Source organism: Pleurodeles waltl, chromosome 3_1 (assembly GCF_031143425.1).
Source record: "Pleurodeles waltl isolate 20211129_DDA chromosome 3_1, aPleWal1.hap1.20221129, whole genome shotgun sequence".
In the NCBI taxonomy this organism is placed as follows: domain Eukaryota; kingdom Metazoa; phylum Chordata; class Amphibia; order Caudata; family Salamandridae; genus Pleurodeles; species Pleurodeles waltl.
The window spans coordinates 1,886,870,066-1,886,892,881 of record NC_090440.1 but is presented as its reverse complement, the minus strand read 5'-3'; the positions used below and the strand labels follow the sequence as shown (position 1 = coordinate 1,886,892,881).

The window sequence follows — 22,816 nt, the reverse complement described above, 5'->3', positions numbered from 1 at the left end:
AGAGTTGGAGGACGAGTCTTGGGTTACCGGGCAAAGATCAGCAGGCAGCAGGGTGGCAAGGCAAAACAGGGCAGCAGTTCCTGAGAGCAGGCAGTGCAGGCAGAGCGGCAATCCTGGCAGACAACAGTCTTTACTCCAGCAGCGTTTCTTGAGTCCAAAATGTACTGATTTTAGGGGGTCAGGGACCCAGTACTTATACTAGAAAGAGCTTTTGATCTGGGGGATGTCTACAAAGAGTTCTTGGGAAGTGCAGAGGGTCAGGTCAGGTCTCAGGTCAGCCTTGGCTTCAGACTATTAGTGGGAGGTAATCCTCTCCTTTATGTAGACTATAGACACTACCCTATGAGGTGTGGATGAGAGCCCATCCCAACCTCCTCTCCAGGAAGACCCATCGGTATGCAGATACATGCAGACACAGTTGAGAATCCTGTGTTGTGGGTGCCTGAAGGGAACGCACAAGTGTAGCTGTCACCTAGCCCAAGCCAGACGTATACTCTGGATAAGCTGTGGGCACACAAGGCAGTGAGTGCAGAGAAATGCCTACTTTCTAAAAGTGGCATTTCTAAAATAGTAATAATAAATCAGACTTTACCAGTAAAGTGTATTTATTATTACCATTCCAATGGTACTAACCATGATGCAGCTATGAGAGGGGCAGGCCTCACAGTAATGAAAAATGACTTGAGGAGTTTTTCATTATCAGGACGAGACTTAAAAGTATATGTCCTGCCATTTGCCTACATGGCACCCTGCCCTGCGGGCTACCTAGGGCCTACTTTAGGGGTGACTTATTTGTAAGAAAATGGGAGTTCTGGGCTTGGCAAGAGGTTATAATTGCCAAGTCAGGGTGGTAGTTAAACTGCGCACACAGGCCCTACAATGTGAGGCCTGAGACATGTTCACTGGGCTACTTAAATGGTTGGCACAATCAGTGCTGTAGGCCCACTAGTAGCATTTAATTTATTTGCCCTAGGTGTATGGTATACCAGACTACAAGGGACTTTAATGTATATTTAATATGCCAATTAAGTATATACCAATGTTACCTTGTTTTAGGGGAGAAACACCTGCGCTTTAGCACTGATCAGCAGTGGTGAAGTGCTCACAGTCCTAAGGCCAATAAAAAGATAAAACAGCAAAACAGGCGTTAAAGGCAAAAAGTCTAGGGATAATCCCGCAGTAAGGACCATTTCCAATGACAGTGAATTCAGTATGCTATCTGGGGGTACAGATACACATGGACCCGGCAGTTGTGATGCTAGACAACTACAGTAAAGTGGATTGCTGGGTTAGTTTGCCTCTGTCATTTGCTGGGCACATAGCTATCATGAAAATGGTGGCGTTACCTCGATTTTCATTTCTGTCCATGAATATTCCGATGGTATTACTCTTTGTGGTTTTTGATAACTTACAGGTCCTTATGGTTCATCTGACATGGGAGGGAAAACAGTCACGAGTGTCCTGGGAGACCTTGACCTTACCCTATGACATGAGGGTGCTTAATGCCCCAGATTTCTAAACATACCACAAGGCAGAGCAGTGCATGTTCGATCATTACTGGAGTCATGGTCCCCAGGATCTGCCTCATTTGTGGCTGGAACGTGATGCTGCAGCACTGTACATGTTGCCCCAGATGGTATTCAGGAGGCCGTTACGGCACCATTATGTCTTTGACTCCCTGAACACAATTGTTCCTGGCAGCGCCTCCTGGAGCGGCAGGCTGGGTCACTGCTGTACTCACTGTGGTTTCCTACGGGACAAGAGCAGAGAGCTACAAACGCACTGAGGGAGCTGGGAATAGAGACTATGGGAGATTTCTTTAGTGAGGGCAAAATGTGCAGCTGGGATGTAGATTGGGATTGGAGTGCAAGACCCACCGCCCTAACTCAATTTCATTAGTACAGAGCACACCATACACTGAGAGGGCTATTAGAAGACAATGTCCTGGAACCTCCAGAAATGCCGGCGCTGTCCTCTCTTTTTCAAACTGCAGCCCCCTGCCAAATAGTGGCGAGATTCCATGCGTTAGCGCAGGAGGTGTAATGGCGTGGAGTCTCAAGGGCCAGGTTTGAATGGCAGAGGAACCTGGGGGTTGTTATTAGTGATAAGCAGTGGCGGTATTGCTACTCGGTTGTAAAGTTAATCTCACTGAATAGCAGACATAGGGCCTGATTCTAACTTTGGAGGACGGTGTTAAACCGTCCCAAAAGTGGCGGATATACCACCTACCGTATTACGAGTTCCTTATGGAACTCGTAATACGGTAGGTGGTATATCCGCCACTTTTGGGACGGTTTAACACCGTCCTCCAAAGTTAGAATCAGGCCCATAGACTCTTGCATTTCAAATACGCCAGTAGGGCCTACTACACACTGGCCCGCCTGTTTAGATATGAACTGCATAAAAATGCAGACTGCCCATGCTGCGATGAGGAGGAGGCGGGATTTGCGCATCCAACCAGGGTCTGCCCGAAGTGCAGGGGTTTTGGCAAGCCATGTTCAGGGAAATAGAGGCAATCACTGGTAAATCGCTGGAGCCAGGGCCTTTACTGGTGATGCTGGGGTATGATAGAGAGGTGCAGAGTGCTATTAGGTGACTGGTGGCCATCAGCTGACTGCTTGCGAGGTACAGGATAGCGCTGGGCCTGCATCTCTCTCCCGACCTTGAGGGAGTGGCACAAGGGTATGGCCTACTGTAACACGCAGTGAGATACCTACTGGGAACTGCTCCCAATTAGTAGCCATCTGAGTGATATCTGGGGACCCTGTCGGGCTTACCTGTCCAGGGCCGAGGCGGAAGAGCCCACCTGAAGAGGATGCTAAAGGTGGGACTGATGGGTAGACGACACCTAATGGGTTGTAGACTATGCCTGGATCTTTTTTGAATGGGGACATCTGTGATTCGATATGCTGCGGAGATGGCTTTAACAAGTACACCTTTACTTGCTGCAGCGATTCTTTGCTGTTGTGATTTCTTGCTGTATGGGCTAGATTCTCCCTGTGCCTGGTAGGACTAGTACTGTCGTGATCGTGAGTAATGACATGTGGGATTTACCTTGAAAACGGTGTCATATGTTGCTAGTCAGCTCAACCTGGCTGTCAGTGTCTTCTCCACTTCGTTATTTTCTATTATTCACTGTTGGTGCAACCTGTATATCCATTCTCACAGCCATGCCATTGTACTGAATGCCATATTAAGCTGTATGTTTGACATAAAATTTAAAAAAAAGTTAAAAACACCCATTAATTTCGAGTTTCTAGATAAAGAGATTTTGCTACCCAAAAGTGGACATACCACTCCCTCAGAAACTCCTGTAGGCAATGAAAGGGTGTTTCTGTGCTTTGCTTGCTTGTGTTCTTGTGCATTCAGGACCTGCCCCCAACCTTGCTTATGTGTTTGTGCATTCAGGACATGTCCTTAACAATTTATGCTAGACTTCCTCTCCGAAGAGGCCTGGACTGATTTGCTCGTGGTTAACAGCTTTCTTCAGTTTAGCTAAAACCGATGGAATTAAAGGCTGCCCAGAGGAATTCCTCATAGTTAAGAAATGTTGGTCTGAGTATTTTTTTTATAAGTAATTTATTTGTTGGCTCGCTGTAAACATTTAGATGCAGCCACGGCACCTATTGTGACTCAGGTTGACGAGGCACCTGATACTAGGATGCCTCTCTCTTCTCTGCCAAGTCAAAAAAGATACAGAAATGTTTGTCTGCAATCAGTCGGACGATTGTTCTACCCAAAATATATTAAGCAGATATGGCAAAAATAGATGCTACAATAAAGAATGTTTTTAAAAAGTGCTAATAGCATCTTGTTGAAATCACTAACCAACAAAGTAAACAGAAAAGAATCATATACTTCTAGCTCCCTAATAATCTGTTATTTTTAACACTTTATCTATCATGCATATGCAGAGCTCCTTTACTCTCACTAACATTCCTGCTTTTCCCTTTGTCCTACTTCCTCCACCGTTGCCGCCCTCGTTCATCAGTATCCAGAGAAGGATTCTCTCTCGGTCTGCTTTGGACTAGTGGACTTGAGATCTCTATACTTAAGCACAGGGGACAGGACAAAAATATGAACAATGTAATCATGGCTACCTATGCATACTTTAAAAATCAACTACAAGCATTATGAACCATTAAGAAATAGCTTCGCCTTTTAACTCACAGCATATGCACCCTACTCTCTTCTTCTTCTAGGAGCTTTCTAGGTGGTAGAAAAGAAATACCACCTGCTCCAGTTACCATTGTCCCTTCCGCAGAGAACCAATGCCTGCTCAATCATGCTGTGGGTGCACCAAATTGATCATGCTCTGGGTGTACCATATTCTATTTATTAGACTGAGGCTAAGAACATAACATGGTGTTGGAAAGGATGAGAAAAAAAAAGTGTTTCTGAAATACGTCACCAGAGGAGCCTCCTCAATTGAATCTCTTATCCTAGTGCAATGCATTCTGATAGGGCTCCTGAGTTATCATTGCGTAGTGAGATGTTAGACGGGAGGTGTTGAGCTCTTTCCTGAAGCACAGAAGAAATGTGGCATGACTCGGGCTTGAGTTGACTCTAATTCACTATTGACAGGGTTTACTTGTTACAATGGAAGATTCTACATTGGCAGTGCCGTTTACCACGAGAAACCGTGCCCATCACCAACCAAGCTCCATCTAAGGAGATGCTTTGGGCCAATTCTCCACTGTTCTTGTTGCAAGAAGTAATTCCCCGACTTCTGACATCAATCAAAACATCAACATTTAGGTGGATCACTTTATGTTGCAACTCCAGCGTAGTTGGAAGGACCTTTTGCCCAAGATGCAGATCCTCGTGGGAGAACTAATTGAGGTTTAGGATGAAACTGTTAAAGAACAATGAATAGTATTGCGACACATATTCAGATTAACAGGTTGTTGAGCTGTAGTATTGGAATTGTGGATCTTCTTTTGTTGACAGTGGCCTCAAGTGCTCTCAAGGAATCACAGAGCATTCTTTGGAGCTGTAGGAAATGCCACAAATAATACGTCTTGGGGCCTCAAGGCGAACAGGACATACCCCAATTGTAAATACAAATCACCCTTGCACATCAGGGCTGTTTGACTGCGCAACAAAGAAAGTGTTCACACCTTCAAGGCATTGTGATATAGTCCAGTGGTTACTGCATCAACACACATATCTTTACGTTACATTAACATCATGCTCTGGAAAGGCAAAATAGATATCACCCCCTTCAGCCTTCCCTTGATAATAACTTTGGACTATATTATATATTAATATTCCTGATGTATTTTTAAGTATATGCATACATCTTTAGAAAAATAGTAACAAGGAGGTATTTTGGGGGGGATTTGCATCTGGCAGCACAGTACAAAGTTATTATTTTCAAATAAATTAATAGTCCTGTCCACCTCTGTAAGAAAAAATGCTTAGAGCAAAAGGAAGTAAGGAAAAAAAATGAGATGTTTCAAGAAAATAATGAGAAAAAAAGGCTCAATGTCCTTTCCAGGTGCAATTTTCCCACTAATACACTCAGGGGTTGTGGCTGTCGAAATTGCTACTCCACTTATGGAGCTGGATAATTTGACCATGTTATGTCAAATTATTCTCATTCGTTTCCCACTACATATGGAGCAGGGTCAGTTCTTAGATGATATATTTTTTTTAAAGAACACATGGGCCTAAAGTTTATTTTAGGAGCCTACCTCCAGCAATCAGGATAGCAGAATTGTCGTATACCAAGGATGCATAGTCTTGCTTCCACCTCAAGCCTCTTTTCACCTCCCAACACTTTTAACAACTCTTTAACTCACCCTTCCAGTTTCTTTTTCATCCCTGATTTCTCCATATGTCACTGTTTTTTTGTCTTTCTCTTGCTCCGACTCAGACTGTTGATGAAGATTAAGTGCCAGTCCACAAAAATGAGTGCCGGTACCCACCAACTGCAGCCATGAGCGCTCTGTGTAGGCTATGGCGGTGTTCAGTGGGTGGCCACTTTACTCAGTAGAATGAGAACTTTATGAGTAATCCAGATTACTTACACCCTTGGTCAAAGAATGCTCAGCAATCGTCTTTGTAATTATATCCCATATCTATGGGGTATGTCATGTTCTTCTTGACCACTTGGCCCCATGCTGTACTGTGCCAATGTCACTGTGACCTCATCTCGTCCAGTGGGCCTCTGCTGTCCGCTTTGCCCCTGGTAATAGTTGAGTAACTGCTTTGCCGGTTGGCTATGAGGCTTGATATTTGCTTAGGTTGCCCTGCTCCTTTGTATTGTTGATGTTTCTGTTTTGCACCTTAGTGCGTCAAGTGATATCACTGCAATGAGTGGCAGCTATTAAAAACAATGGTTTTTAAACATGAACTTGGAAACATGGCTGCCCCCATACAGATGACAATGCCATCAGTGAACTAGAAGGTGCCTCAGTTGTCATGTGCACTGTGTATGTGACCTAGGTTCTTACTATATATGGAGTAACTTTACATTCTGTTAAATCAAACACAAGAGAACACATTTGAACTCAAATATTTGAAGGTGTTCTGATATGCAATAACGGATTTGGTGAAATAAGATATTTGCCTAGGATCACACAATGTGGTCATGCTGGGAAACTGGTTGATCCCATGTTTTTTGGTTTCACGTTGTGCAATTCAGCCACTGGATGGGTATCTTTCTCTCTCCTGTTTCACATGTTTTGTTTTTAATTCTCTGTGCTTGAGGTTACAGCGTGGGTGGCACGCAGAAGCCATGTGAAAACTCAGCTCCTTTTTGGGTCGAGGGTCCAAGGGGACCTGGAGCTGAGCCAGAACCTGGCATCTGGCTGGCACCTCCTGTTTCTGCACCTCTACAACTAATGAAATTAATTGAAGCTTTCCTCTAACTAAACGTAACATCACGTGCTTACATTTCTAAAGTAATCACGGAACGCAACACAACAACATAATAAAAATAACACCACAGCATAAACATAACGTGGCAGAAAGCAAAGCAAAATGTACCACAGCTACTTCAGTACAACACAATGTAATACTTCACCACAAAAGACACAACAGTACAAAACAGTACACCACGGTGCCACCCCAAAAATTCCACACAAAAATATGCACCAATATTCTTGTCAAACATTAGGACTTCCACAAATCAGCTTTCGTAATATGGATGCAAAATGTTCTTACACTAAGTATTGCCTCGCATAATATCAAGGACATATATAAAATCGTGCGTGAAGCGTCAAAAATAGTTTATGATCAGGGCCGTCTTCTCTGGAGGTAGATTCGGTGCTTTAAATGAGGTCGTTGTTCATTAAAAAAAAGCTCCTTTGGGGTGGCACTTTTCTCATTACAAATTAATTTGTTCTAAAGATAACTGACCCATTTGATTGACTAAAGGTTCGAAGCTAGCAAAAGGATACTGTAATTGAAGTTGTGCTGTTTCACACTTGTGGGACCGAGTGAGATTGCTCTGCGGGCTGACTGCATTTGCAGTAGCCTGCAGTGCACAGGTTTAAATTCTGTCTGAACCAAGTGAGAGTTTTATCCTTCCAATGTCGATTAAATGTCCAACTTTCTATTAAGAAATAGCTTCGCCTTTTAATAAAAGTACCAACAGAAAACCTAATTTATCCCATGCGTCACATTAGCAGCCAATAGTATTATTATTATTATTAAGTAATGAGTGATGCAAAAATAAACAGCTGGAAAAATCCACCCGGCTCAGCCACTCGATACATTTTATTTCCAACCTGTCGGGAGACGTGAAAAAATGCGCCTGCGATCGATTTCAGCATTCACCTCCGTGTGCGCCGTGTCAAGTATGAATCTTTTAGTGGGCTGAAAGAATGTCTTGGTGACACGTCGTGTACAAAGCTGGGGGACGGCGCGGGCCACGGCGCGCTCTCGCGCGCGCTCTGACAGTGGCGGTGATCGCTCTATTTGTGATGGAAATCCGCCCTTATCTGCCTGTTGCAGTGAGAGCTCCGGCACAATGGGGTCTACTCGCTGCCTGCCAGGGCTGTTTGTTCCCATTTGAAGTATCTGTGAGGATATAATGTTTATGAAAAAGCATTTCTCGGGCACGTTTCTCTTGCTGACACGAGCAGCTGAGGTTCTCCCATATGTCGTGCGCTTTTTCCTCAATCGTTTTGCTTCAGTTTTAGTGTTTTTTTTATTCCCTTCATTAATTATCTCGTTTTCTTTGATGGACGGTGGAGATGTCCGTGTCCGAAGCATGTTTGAACCGCTGAGTGAGTACTAAGGCAAGAGAAAACTTCGCTGGGCTTGATAAATGTTTCAGTCAAACATGACAGCTTTTTCATCTGTTCACATTTCCAGCACGTTCAGTCGGGTTATCCTCAGTGTGCACGTCTTAATTGTGCTTGGATGGTAGAGCGGAATTAATTGACTAGGCATGCAAGAATGTTCTTGCGCCGCATCCCTAACAAATATATATTTTTTACCTTACGCAAACCTCTGAAAGGGCCATTAAACCACAAAGAACTCAATCAATCAACCAAACATATATAAATCCCAGGAAGTCACCTATGAGGGTCTCGAAGTGCTGGAGCTGTACGCTGCTTTGCAGTAGAATGATCATTCCAACATCCAGGTCTTCAGTTTTCTTCTAAATCTCTGGAGTGACAGTGGGGTCCTGATGTTCAGGGGGAAGTTGTTGTTTCAAGCCTTGGCTGGCAGGTGCAAAAAGGCGCGTCCTCCGCTGTTGGCTCAACGGTCTGTGGGGTGTCTGCAAGGGCGAGGGAAGCTAAATGGAGGTGTCTGGTCAGTTGGCGGAAGGTTAGGTGTTTGCTGATGTGTGCTGGTCTTTTGTTGTGTAGGGCCTTGTAGGTGTGGGTCAGCATCTTGAACTGACATCTCATCTGAGTCAGGAGCTAGTGTAGTTTTTTGAGATAGGGTGCGATGTGAGGCCTTCTGGGGAGGTCGAGTATGAGTCTTGCCACCGAGTTCTGCATTGTATAGAGTCTCTTCAGGATGCATGCTGTGATTCCTATATAGAGCAATATTTCTGTAGACCAGTCTGCTGGTGATGATGGCCTGCGTACTGGTGTCTGCTGGAAGCCACCTGAAGATCTTGCGGCTCATGTGAAGGTTGTGAAAGCAGATGGATAAGACTGCGTGAACTTGTTTCTTCATGGATGGCTTGCTATCGAGGAAGATGCAGAGGTTGTGGGCATGATCTGTTGCGGTGTGGGTGTGCTGAGCTCTGCGGCCACCATGTGTCAGTCCTTGGCAATGTGTTGTTCCCTAGGATGAGGACTTACGTTTTTTCAGTGTAGAGATCGAAACAGTTGTCCTTCACCTACTCTGCTACGTTCATCATGCATCTGTGGAAGTTAGCTTTTGTGGAGGAGGGATCTTCCAGCAGTGAGAGGATGAGCTGTGTGTTGTCAGCGTAGTAGATGATGTTGAGTCTGTGTGATCTGACAGTGATGGCCATGGAGGGCATGTAGATGTTGAAGAGGGTCGGGCTGAGGGTCCACAGGACTTGTAATTCCATGTGTCCATTTGGATGAATCCACTTCCACATGGTAATCTTCTATTCCATGTGGTCCAGTGCTTACTTGCTCTGTCCTGGTGCTGTGTTACCACATGGTAACATTCAGTTTGCATGTGGTTTTACCCAGGAGGCGTAGCTACCACTGCTGCAGCAGGTGCAATGCACCAGGCCAGATGGGGAGGAAACAGTCTGCCTTGCACCAAAGGCTGCCTATTCTTTTTTTTAATTATTATTCTTTTTTTTATAGATAGAGTGCATGCCAGGGGCTTGGCTGCATTTAGTTTTCAGGAGGGACTCAGAGGAAGAAGTGGATAAGGGAATAATAAAGAAGAGTGAGGGAAAGGATGAAGGAAAATGAGAGAGTGAAAGAATTGGGAGCAGGGCCGGGAAAGCGGATAGAACGGGAGAAGGAAATAAGGTTGAAAGAGAAAGAAGATAAAGATGAGCAAAGTGGGCAAGGGTAGAGAAAGGATCCAGAAATAAGAGGGGAGGGAGGAGATGAGGATGAGTGAGAGACAGAAGAGGGGAAGAGGGAGACTGAGAAAGGGAATAGGGGAGAGCACTCAATGGATGAAGAAGGTGAGATGAGAGCAGGGTTGAAATAGGAAGGCGGGAAAGAAAGACCATGGCTATCTTTAAGTGGATAGAGGGATCACGTTTAAGCATTGTCCTCATATACAAAATGGGGACAAAGTAAGTTCTGCCAACTTCTTGTTCCCCTGATAATATGGCCAACTTGCATCCCAAAGAAGTCCACTGGATGCAGGAGCTGGAGAAGACTAGTGCAGTACAAAAAATACTTCTTTATTATGAAACTGAAGTACACAACAGGTACTTGAGGAGCAATCTGTTACACTCAGGATGCTTGACTAGGAGTGAAGTATCTGACGGCTTAATCTCATATCAAGCTGTTGTAATCAGCATCTCACACTCTGTTAAACACTCACATTTCCACGACAGCGCCATTAGTCGAGGCTAAGGAGGAACAGAGAGAACAGGAAGAGGTAATAACCATCATATCACCTGCTTTTATGAGCCACAAATGACAACAGAAAGAAACTAAGTATGCACACTTTACACCACTAATACCTCAAAACCATATAGAGAACGTGAAGCACACAATGTTAAGTATTCATGCAATTACAATAGACCATATACCGAGCAAAGTAACTAACACTAGTGGCAAAACAATGGAAGATCAACAGCAAAGGGTTTTCACACAGCGCAAAACCAGACATCCGTACACCGAACCTCAAGAGTATTTTTACACATATGCTTAGTAGAGTATACAAAGGAAAGATGATTTTGCATCCCTGTGTGTACTTTGTATACTCCACAGTGGGTATCCTACAGTCCTCACATCCAGGGCACCTTATCTAATAAGTTTCGGCTGTCATACAAACCTCGTTGTATGACAGCCTGTCACTTGGCTGTCAAGATATCAGTTTTGACACCACACAATTTGGTTTCCTCCATCCCACACCTCCTCTTTCGGGGCATCACAGAAATCGGTTTGTTTCTGCCCCCATTAATCCTTTTCGGAGAGCCACTTGTGTCATCAACTATGACTGTTCTTGGTGTAGCTCACTCTCCGGGGCCTGTCATGAAATCAGTTGTCAACATCTTAGAACCCTTAGGAATGAGTAGCTTTCAACCCTTACTCATCCCTCTGTCGGGGCATCTTGTGGGACTTTATCCCAAGGGAAAAGTCCCCTTCCACCATGAGTAATATATACTTCCAGGGCAAAGAGTCTCCTTCATGAGTACTCCACCATGAGTAATATATACTTCCAGGGCAAAGGGGTTTCTCAATAAAGCACTGCGTGAGTTCACTCAGTATATCACAACCTCTCTTGGGCACCTGCTCACTTTCTGTCACCATTGCATTTTCCTTTTCAGGACATTATTGTGGTCTCCATCTCCTTGCGCCTGTTTTCGTATACCAGTTCTGATCCGAGGTAGCAGGAGAAGTGCGCTTCTGCAAGTAATGATGAGAAGAGACTAAGTTACAGCATGTCATTAAAAGGTATTTCAGAACTTATAGAAGGTGACATTAGACCTCTTTTCAATTAGCACTTGACATAGCTCAGGGCTGCTCCACATGATCCTCAAAGAACAGTCAAATGTAAGGTTGGCACAGGAATATCACAATTGGGGAGATCTAGTGGACGTGTAGCTTTTGCTAATGTACAGGGATTTGCTGCTAGGAAGGGAAAATAGGGAGGGTGTTACACAGACTTGGAGAAAGGATGAAGAAAGCTTGTGTCAGATCTTTTCCGTTTTGCACCTTGATATCAACACACAGGTGAGATCTTGCCTGCCTGTTGTACAGCTTCTACTTGAGGCGGTAAGCTTCTCTGGAAGATGTGTAGGCTTTTAGATGGCTAGACCTTGCATATGATGCTAGTTGGCATGTACGTGAGTGGCAGATTGTCAAAGGGTTAAACTTGAGAAAGGGTGCTGACCTTCAAGTACTTATGAAGAACAGCAAGGGTCTTAGGTGATGGCAAGCCAAGTGAGGTGTCAGCGTACTGGCTGATAGAACAGCCAAGGTGTTACAAATGAGGACATTCATTAACTGCATAAGAATAGAAGAGCCACAACAACAGTTTGTGTCTTGAATTTGACTTGTATATGTTTTTGACCAAAAATAAAAAATATACTGACTCTAATCTCACCATGGTTCCTTAGGAACTTGAAGGTCAAACTCTGGAGTGGACAGTGCTAGGAGATACAGTGCCTATGGGATGGGCAGCTTAAAAAGGTCATCTGGTATAAGGTGGCACCTTGTAGTTTTCAAAGCAAGTATTAGTGTTGGAAGATAGAACTATGCTTCCTTTTAGACTGTAAATAACCTGAAAACGTAGAACTAGCTCCTTTCATCCTTTTTTATTGTAGACACTCTGTCAGTGTTTTGGTGCTCAATGTATGCATATTCACAAGCTGTGTCTAACTTCTAGTCTGGGTGAGTTTGCAGCCTCCTCATCGATTGTACATGAAACATCCTAAGAAAGAAATAAGATTGAAGACCCCCGACCAAGGCATTACAGGCGCCTGATCAATTGGCAGCAGAAGAATTAGCAGATTAGACATGGGCATCACCTGATGCCTTTCGATAGCTTGTGGTAACTTTTAAAATACTGTTTCCATTTGGCTCTTCCGTTCGCATTCAGGTCACAAGAACTTACAATTGGGACTTACCAATGGTTACGTTTTGAGAGCTTTTCCATTGAGCGCATGATAATCATCTTTGCTCTACAAACAAACATACGCTGTGCTGGGTTTTAGGTCTCATCTACCAGAAACCATAAGCTATGTGGTTGCAAAAGATCTATTATGGGTTTACCAAAGCTCACCCATTACTTAACCATTGGTTGGCTTGATCGTCACGCTAATTTGCTTGCATCTTATTTGATTTTCATTCCCCAGCGTGTCCATCTTGTACTTGTCCTTCCTATACAGCATAGCCTTTTTTATACCTCTTTGATTATCAGGCACTTTTTTTGTTTAAGCATTCTGTGAGAGTGAATTTCTTTTCCAGCTCTCTCCCCCAAATGCTTACCCACAAATGCTCACCTCCTTTCTCTATGTAGCTCTCACACATGCTTTGCTGTCTCTTGTGCACTTATTCCCTGCCCCCTCCCACGCTCTGTGTTGCTCTCTCCATTTTGTGCTTCTCCACCCACAATGCTGTCTCCCTCGTTTGCTTCTATCTGCTCCCTTGTTGCTCTCACTCACTTTCACTTGTGCTTCTCCTCTCACCCCCACGTTTTTCCCCAGGTGGCATCTGCCATCCTGGATCGGTAAATAAAAAGCAAAGCAAATGGCACCCAGGGTATCCACCACTGGAGCGCATGCGAACTGATTTAAGTGCCCGCTTAGGTCACCATGTAAGTGTGCACCAACAGAATGATGTGACTGTCAATGCTGCTTGGGACTGAAACTGTACAGCGTTGCCAAAACGCATTGCCAAAGCAATAGGTCCCTAAGGCAAGACCTATTGGCTTTGACAGTGCTTGTTGTATTGGCTGTGGCAATGCTTGTTGCATTAGTTGCCACATACAAATATTTTCCGGAAAGAAATATTTTTAAACCCTGAAAGGGAAACTTGATCATGAAAAAAGAAACGGTAATGTAAATGTAGATAATGATGATGTGTGATTGTTACCTGTTGCCATAAGCATACTCTTTTTTTAACCCAGTGAAGCAAATAAAGCTTGCTCTGCCTGTGAAATGCTGACTTTGTTACAACCAGCTGCCCTCTCAGGTTGAACAAAGTGAACTCCCAGCTGCAGTTCAAAAGTAGTTTCACTGTTCCAGTTAGGTAGGAAAACATAATGTGCCAATAATATTACCCTCCTGTATCTGGCAGCCCTTCCCTTTAAATGATGTTTCCAAATGCTCACTTCTCACTTAGAGGGCACACAGCTCACTTATGCGCATCATTTACCACTGCATCAGCACACCACATTACCATGCACTCTGACAGGCACAACAGTATTGATGGCCATTACTTCAGGTACTGAAGAGGATTCACTATTCGTGCCTTCTCTAGGGAATTACGCAATATGGCAGGAAATATATTATTAGAAAGAAATTTAATTTAATTTGGCTGTGAATTTCAAAGAGAACATGTTAGACCTGACAGCCTTAGGGTGATCATCCCCCAACTTTTTGCCTGCTTGCCTCCCTCCACTTTTCTGCAACAGTTTTTGCTGGTTTCAGGACTCGACGCACTTTACTACTGCTAACCAGTGCTAAAGTGCATATGCACTCCCCCTTAAACATGGTAACATTGGTTCCTTCCCAGCTGGCATATTTGATTTACTTGTAAGTCCCTAGTAAAGTGCACTACATGTGCCCAGGGCCTGTAAATTGTATGTTACTAGTGGGCCTGCAGCACTGGTTGTGCCACCCACATAAGTAACCCCTTAACCATGTCTCAGGCCTGCCATTGCAAGGTTTGTGTGTGCAGTTTAACTGCCACTTAGACTTGGCATTTAAAAGTACTTGTCAAGCCTTAAACAACAATTTTTCTACATATAAGTCACCCCTAAGATAGGCCCTAGGTAACCCATAGGGCAGGGTGCTATGTAGGTAAAAGGCAGGACAGGTACACGTGTGTTTTATCTGTCCTGGTAGTGGAAAACTCCTACATTTTTTTACACTAATGTGAGGCCTACTCCTTTCATAGGATAGCATTAGGGCTACCCTCATATAATGTTTGAGTGGTAAATTCTGATCAGAAAGGGGTAACCAGGACATATTTAGTATGGCCAGAAAGGTAATAGAAAATCCTACTTATTGGTGAGTGTGGATTTTATATTACTATTTCAGAAATGCCACTTTTAGAAAGTGAGCATTTCTCTGCACTTCTGGGCTGGGATGGTTGACAGCTCCCTTGTGCATTTTACCCAGACAACCACAAACACAGGATACTCAGTCACACCTGCACTCATCTGCATACTGAATGGGTCGTCCTTGGCTGGGAGGGTGGAGGGCCTGACACATTTCAAAGGCGAGTGACCTGCCCTCACACTACTGGAACCCTGGCAGACCTACCTGTACTGAAAGGGGACCTCTACCTTTGAACAATATGTGCAATTCAAAACCACTCTTTGAAGTCTCCCCCACTTCAAAGGCATTTTTGGGTATATAAACTGGGTCCCTGACCCCACTGAATCAGAAACTTTTGGACCTGAACCTGCAACCTGGCAATAGGAACTGCCTGGCCACAAAAGGAGTCATCTGGACTGCTTTGCTGAGAAGGACTGCTGCCCTGCTGTTGCCCTGTTGCCCTCTGACTTTGCTGAGAAGTGCTTTCCAATGGCTTGCCTCCTGTTTTCTGAAGTCTAAGGGCCAAAAAGACTTTGGGGGTCATTCTGACTTTGGCGGGCCGCGGGGGTCATTTCGACTTTCCCGCTGGGCCGGCGGGCGACCGCCAAAAGGGCGCCCGCCGGCCCAGCGGGAAAGACCCTGCAACAATGAAGCCGGCTCCGAATGGAGCCGGCGGAGTTGCAGGGGTGCGACGGGTGCAGTTGCACCCGTTGCGATTTTCACTGTCTGCAAAGCAGACAGTGAAAATCTTTATGGGGCCCTGTTAGGGGGCTCCTGCACTGCCCATGCCAGTGGCATGGGCAGTGCAGGGGCCCCCAGGGGCCCCACGACACCCATTCCCGCCATCCTGTTTCTGGCGGTGTAAACCGCCAGAAACAGGCTGGCGGGAAGGGGGTCGGAATCCCCATGGCGGCGCTGCAGGATTCTCTGGGCCAGGGGAAATCCGGCGGGAAACCGCCGGATCCGCTTTTCTGACCGCTGCTTTACTGCCGCAGTCAGAATGGCCCTGGAAGCACCGCCAGCCTGTTGGCGGTGCTTCAGTGTCCCTCCACCCTGGCGGTCCATGACCGCCAGGGTTGGAATGAGGGCCTTAATCTCTTCAAGAAACTCCTTGTGCTCCGAAAATTGACGCACAGCTTGCCAGAAACGACGCACAGCCTGCTTGCGATGAGACAATCGCCGCACAGCCAAACTGGAACGATGCAGTCCAACTTCCCAAGTGAAGATTTGAAACAGCGCCTGCCTTGCAACCAGAAATTTGACTCACAGCCCTACTGGTTCGACGCACAGCCAAACTGGAATGACACAGCCCGACTTCCCGAGGGAAGAATCTATGCAGTGCCTGCCGTGCGACAGAAAATTCAATGCATCGCTGCACCAGATCAACACAACACCTGTGACTTCTTCCTGCACTCCCAGGATTTCCACGCATCGTCCCTGGGTGTCAAAAAGACCCCCCACATCGCAGTGAGGAACCAAGACTGCGCGCTGGAAATCAATGCAGAGCCACTTGCAGTGTGGAAAGGAATGACACATTGTCTGTGCCGCACTGGAAATTCCGATGCACAGCCTATTTTTCCATGCATCTTCTCCTCTGCGGTCTCCTTGTGTGATATTTTTTACGCAAACCAGGTATTTTTTTAAACCAAGAGACAACTGTTGAGTTCTAAGATTTAAGACTCTTTTTAATATTGCAAAAGTGATTTCTCAACTTGTACTTATTGAATCTTTATAGTTTTGACCTTAATTTAACCAGATACATCTCTTATATTTTTCTAAACCTGTGTGGTGTTTTTTTGTGGTGTTTTCACTGTTACTGTATGATTTATTGCACAAATACTTTACACATTGCCTTCTAAGTTAAGCCTGACTGCTCAGTGCCAAGCTACCAGCCGGTGGGCACAGGGTAATTTGGATTGTGTGTGACTTACCCTGACTAGGATTGTGGTCCCTAGTTGGACAAAGGTGAATACCTTTGCCAACTAGAGACCCCATTTCTAACAGAAATGTAATGGGAATTATTTTGTATTTGTTGTGACTTTTTCTAAATGAATTAGCTGATATGTAAAAGGTCATGGATGTCATTAACCAATATGCAAGGCATAGCGGAAGTGACATCATACAGCGTTTGACCTTAATGACATCTCAGAAAGTGATATCATATGGCCTTTGGCTCTGGATGTCCCCAGTAAGTGATGTCACAGGACCTTTGGCCTGAAGACATGACAATAATTGATTTTGGGAAGTTTCGTATTAACAGCATGATTATTATAACTCAACATAGGCAAATGTATATGTTTAATACCACCTACAATAGGTCGCATTTGCGACCCCTCAATGATATTCATAAAAATGGTATTGCTGTGCAGGTCTGACTAAATGCAGCTCCACTTGAGGGCATTTTCCTTGGTTCCCAATGCCCATTTAGTTATGTTCGGAAAATATTATGTTGTCATTCCACTGAGGTCATCAGAACCTTGTTCATGATGGTACGTCGTGCCATTGCATGTCACTTCTTCGCAGTGGAGCCGTGCCAAGGCCGAGCCCCTCGGTCAGATGTTCTGATTCCTTCTGCCAAGAGCTTGCTAAATTTTAATCTCTTCGAAGGCTCCTATCCGGTCTCCGCTGTGTCGGACAGCCTTACCGTCTCAGTATTCGTGCTTTGATTTCCTTAGGCTTTCCATGCACTCTATCTTCTGGCAGTGCTGGGTAAGATGAGAGGTCACTCAGTAACAAAATAACCTGAGTTAATATTAGGAACAGATGAGGACTGGCTTTGAACTTAATGGGTCTACTGAAAGCATGCAAATGCAGCTCTTTTCCCCGATCTTTGACCCTCAGTGAACAGGTTATGGTATCCAAAGCTATGCTCATCTGGTAGGTAATTACCTATTCAGGGGTCATTAGCACTCAAGTAGCTCGTAGAGTAATTATGTTAGGCATGTATGAGCAGTTGCACATGTGTTGGACACATGCCTGTCGTGAATAGCCGTAAGATGCAAGATCCTGTCATGCGACTGTTCAGGTCTAGTGCCGCATCAGGGGCAGTGTGCATGGAAATAGAAAGCAGTGGCAATGCAAACACACACCGTATGATCTTCATTTATTGGCCCTCAAGCACATGCCAGAGCCTGTATGTAACGTGATCAAGCTAATCCTCTGGGGGGGTCAATTGAACCAAAGAAGCTGACGCGAAGTTCACCCATTGCTTACAATGTTGCAAGCTTCTAAATGATCCCACTTGCTGCACTGGAAGCGGCTAGAAACTAGAGACCTAAAAACAGGCTTCTGGGGAAGAAGAGAGCAGTGCTCAGGCAACATGCCACAGTTCGATTCATGTCCAAGTTGTCCTGATTGTGAAAACATGAAACAGACTATGCCCCAAGTTTATCATCGCCCATCCCCTGCCCCTCCAGGCCACGGAAGTTGCCAAGACTGCGATCCCCTTATCTCCCATGTTTATCGGTTATTGAGGAAAAAGGATGTAATGCTCCCCTCTTTGAAAACAAGAAGTCATGCTAACATCTGTTTAGTATGCATTTATAATAACTTACTATAAAGAGCACATGAAAAAAAGCCTACACGTCAATACATCTAAATATTTATTGATAGCAAACCGGCAGATTAAGAACCATTTTCCAAATACTCACGGCTGAAGGGTATGTGTCTTTTTATAAATACTAAATAAACCCTGTGCATTATGACTCATTATAGTTTACTTTTAAGTAGCTAATGTAGGGGAGACTTTTAGAGAAAACCATTTGGATTTCACTTACTAATAATGTGCAATAAAAGCTGAGTGGGTTTGGTGAAACTTTCCCCAAAACTTTAGAAAATAGGTCTTCAAGAGGAGCCATTTAAATCACGTTTCCCAGATGTATTAGATTTAATCATGTAGCTGTTGGATATGTTACTGGCAGGTATGACATAGAACATTACCTGAGTACACAGAAGCATTTTAGGTCTTATTAGCAACAAATTCCACCCATAATAAAATCAGTGCTTAATTTGTGTTTGTTGTTTCCGGTGCTGAGCACCGGCACTTATTTGTGAGGGCGGGGCTTATTCTTATGCCTCAAGCATTTGCTGCGAGCAAAAGACACATATGGAAAGGCGGAAGAAGGAAAAACGAAAAAGCGTCATAAAGGGAGAAAGTAGAAAGTTGCAGGATGAGCTGAAGGGGGGGCGGGGGGTGGCCGTAAATGGATTGAAGAGGCCCGAGAAGGCTTCAGGATTACGCTGCCTCAGTATTCAGTGCTGGCAGATTTAAATTACAGCAGCCTCGTGTTTAAGAGAAGGGCTTTGAGCACTGGCACCTCTTTATTTACAAATTAAGCACTGAATAAAATTGTGTACCTGGTAGAACTACTGGAAATAACTGTTTATGCCACAAGACAAGTATTACCAACTGATATTTTTTGCACCACAGGGAGTAAGGGGTCATATTAAATTCAGTGCCAGTCATCAGTTGTAATTTTTTTAGTGAGTGGGAATGCACCGCTACCATGTTAGAAGCAATGTTCCAAAGTGCATTATGGTGTGTGCAGTACACTTTTAGCCTGTACATACAATCATAATTATTCACCATCCAGTATTGGTGCAGCCAGAGGTGGACACTCTGGACACATCATTCGTGATGTTTGGCATTCTTCAGCAGACCTTTATTTTGGGGTTTCTCCAGTCAAGTACGTGGCCGCAATCAAGAACCTGGCCGAGATCGGGTGCACCCCAAATGGCTTGTCAGCTGACAAATTGCCCCTTTTGCAAGAGCCTGCAGCAATTTCTGTGGTTTGCCTGCGAATATTATGTCAACCACAGTTCCTGGATCAGTGTGGACATTCATAAAAATGTCAGTGCTCTGGAATAATCCACCATCAGTATTTATGAGGTGGTATGCAATGTTGCTGCTATTGTGCATATGACGCTTACCCGTGTATGTTAGGATGATGCCATGGTGCTGTGCCCCTTACCATAATTCCGACTGTTAGCACATACAGGGTAATGAATTATTATTCTGGGCCGCTGCCATTAAACTCCGGATTCTGGGTCCTACAAGAGGGCTGGTGCACACACGCACACTGTCTCTGCTCCTGAAATGGATAGCAGCTCCACACAAGAGCATCCTGAAGGTGAAAATACCCAAAACGGCACAGTCTGTGTTTGGAGGGTCGCTAGAAAGATTGTACTGGGAGCATTTTTGGCCTAAAACTGACACACCTCCTAGTGATCAGAATAATCTAGAGTCAACGGTAAATAGGTGTGTGACTATTTCAAAGACTGCCAACAAGAGTGCCAGTGTTGACAATGTTTTAAATCAAGTGGACATTTGTCTACTGAGATCTACACTTAGGCCAAAAGACCACTAGTGTGTATGGATGTTGTAGTTATGTGGCCCAAGCCTATCCAATGGCAACAGACACTATACACCGTCAAAGTCAAAGATACAGCTGATAACTGATTGATGCGCTAGCTGACTTATGGGAGTAGACGTTGATTATCACTTCATCGTGATGTAGTATTCTTTGAAGATGCGAGTCTCCAGCTCTTTACTTAATTAGCACAGTGTTGCGGCGGTCCTTATGGATACAGGGATGCTCTTCTACATCCTAGATTCACAGTGCACCAAAAGAGTATAAGATTGGAGTGAAATGGAATCTCATTTATGAACCACTGGCGTCAAAATGAAAGCTCTCAAGGCAAACAGATAAAGCACTGTGTTCTCGATTTACTAGGTATGCGAATTGAAGCCTACTATAAAAGACTTTTAACGTCATGTCCTAGCCTCTTTTAACTTTTCTACAATGTTGTTGTGTTGTGCAAGACTCTTTCTGGTGGCTGTTCTGTTAGAAGTTGACTTCCTGAACTTAAGTGAGGAGAAACTGCTGGTACCGATTACCTTTTATTGATTATCTTTAGTCTTCCTGGCTGTGTTCCCAGATACCTGTCTTCTTTAGTCTGTGGTTATTTACCTCCATCCTGCCTTGAATTATCATAAATCACTGTGGATGAAAATAAATGTTCTTTACTGTATTCATTTAATTTGATGAATACCCAGAGAGCTAAATACAGGCTGTAGTGAGAGCATTTTAAACACTTTAGTACAAAATGGAATATTATGGCATAATAGACGAGGAAGTAATAAAAATGACTTTTTAATTAACATTCAAAATATTAGTGAAGAAGCAATTCTCCCTAAGGGGTAGAAAGGTGGGCAGTTGATTAAGGCAAAGGACCAAAGATGGGAAATGAGGAAAATTAATAAACAAATAGACTTTTCGAGGACAGCTGAATGAACGAAATTAACGCAAGGCACTGCCCTGGGAGCATAATTTATTCAATGTAAAACTCATATCGGATCTTTGCCTCATATTTCTTCCATTTGCTTTGATGTCCTGCTCCCTTATCTATATATATCTATGACCCTGCATGCAGGGGATGAATGCTTTAAACCATCTAAGTCACTAATGTATGTACATTTAATCTCATAATATAAAAAAAAAAAGCTATAGCTCTCCGCATACTTTCTTTGATTTTATGGTATCAAAAAGAATTACAAATGTCAATACTCACTCTTTATAAATTGTACACTGCAAAACCATTAACTCTCCCATAAGTGATCGACTAATCCACACGTGATCAATTTAGTGTGTTCAGTATAGATGTTGGGCCTTAGGTACAACTTTTGCAAGAATGCACTCCACAAGACGTCTACATGAAATCAATGTTAATAAATTGCACATTTTGTAAGATTTCAAATCCAGATTTTAACTCAATCCAGATGATACCTGTATTGTTTTTTCAAGTGTTTTTCGTTATGTAGGAAAAGATACTGCCAAAAGTTTGAAACTGTCTTTGTTTTCACTGTACGTAGAATAGTAACTTCATCCGTACATAAAATAATTACTTTCATTTTCTGATGTACTTGTTCAATATATTGACGTTTTCTAGTGATGAAAGGGCCCTTTTTGTCCGCAGCAGTCCTCATCCATCGACGTCAGAGAGATGGAAGGCTAAACTAATATGCCGAAATTCAAACCTGCCATCTGCTTTAATGGGAAGCACATACAAACAAGCATATTAAAATAGCTGAGTCAAACCTGGCCAGAGGCTTTGAATGTAATAACTAATGTTGCACACAGTTATTGAAAAAGTCAAAGCACTTACTAAAAACAGATGCACACTTCTCCATTACTACCCCTTACTGCCCTCCCCTACTTGTCCCATTCCTGCTGCCATCTTCCAGTTGGACCAGAGACAACCCTACCCAGTGTTATGTGCAGCTCTGCAGTCGCCTGTTGTTCTTCCTCACCCTCTGCTCGCTCAGCGCTGTTGCTGTGCATCCATGTTATGGCCTCCCTGGCTGCTGTCTTGGCATTCTTGGCCAGCCCTGTGCCTTTTTTGGTGTAAGAGGGAGACTTGCTCACTCCAGCCAAGGAGGTGAGTAAAGGCTCTCATGCTTCCTAGGACCCATCAATGACTGGACAAGGTCATACGTGGATCCTTACATGGCTAATGCCTCCTTGACATCTGGGCCATTCAGGCACCCCCTTCGGCTTAAGGGAACACCTCTTGCTGACCTTGTGACTGAATGTGTAGTTGAGGGTCAGCCCATGTGTTCATTATAGTGGTATGAGCTGTCGAGAATGAATGTTATTTATAGTTAATTCCTTCCAATCATGTTGTTTTAAGTATGATTGACGCTTAGCAAACCTGATTGTAAGTCCAGTTCCAAGACAAATCTATGTTTATCTTCCAGCAGACTTTTTATTGCAACAAGTAAATATTTCATATGCAGCAAATAGTAAGGGCCTCAAAATGAGTTTGGTGGTCAGACAATCTGACTGCCAAACTTGCAGGGAGGACGCTGCTGTCATGCCAGCAGCATCCACCCCATCATATTACAATGTTCCCGTTGGTAACATTGTATTACGATGTTCCTGCCGGGTTGACCCACGGGAACAGTGCTACGGAATA

General features: G+C 44.0%; 1 protein-coding gene across 2 annotated transcripts in view; it reads left to right on the top strand.

Moving 5' to 3' along the window:
* Nucleotides 1-22,816, top strand: part of PARD3B (par-3 family cell polarity regulator beta) — a 2,030,765-nt gene that overhangs the window by 1,583,657 nt on the left and 424,292 nt on the right. The window lies entirely within an intron of this gene.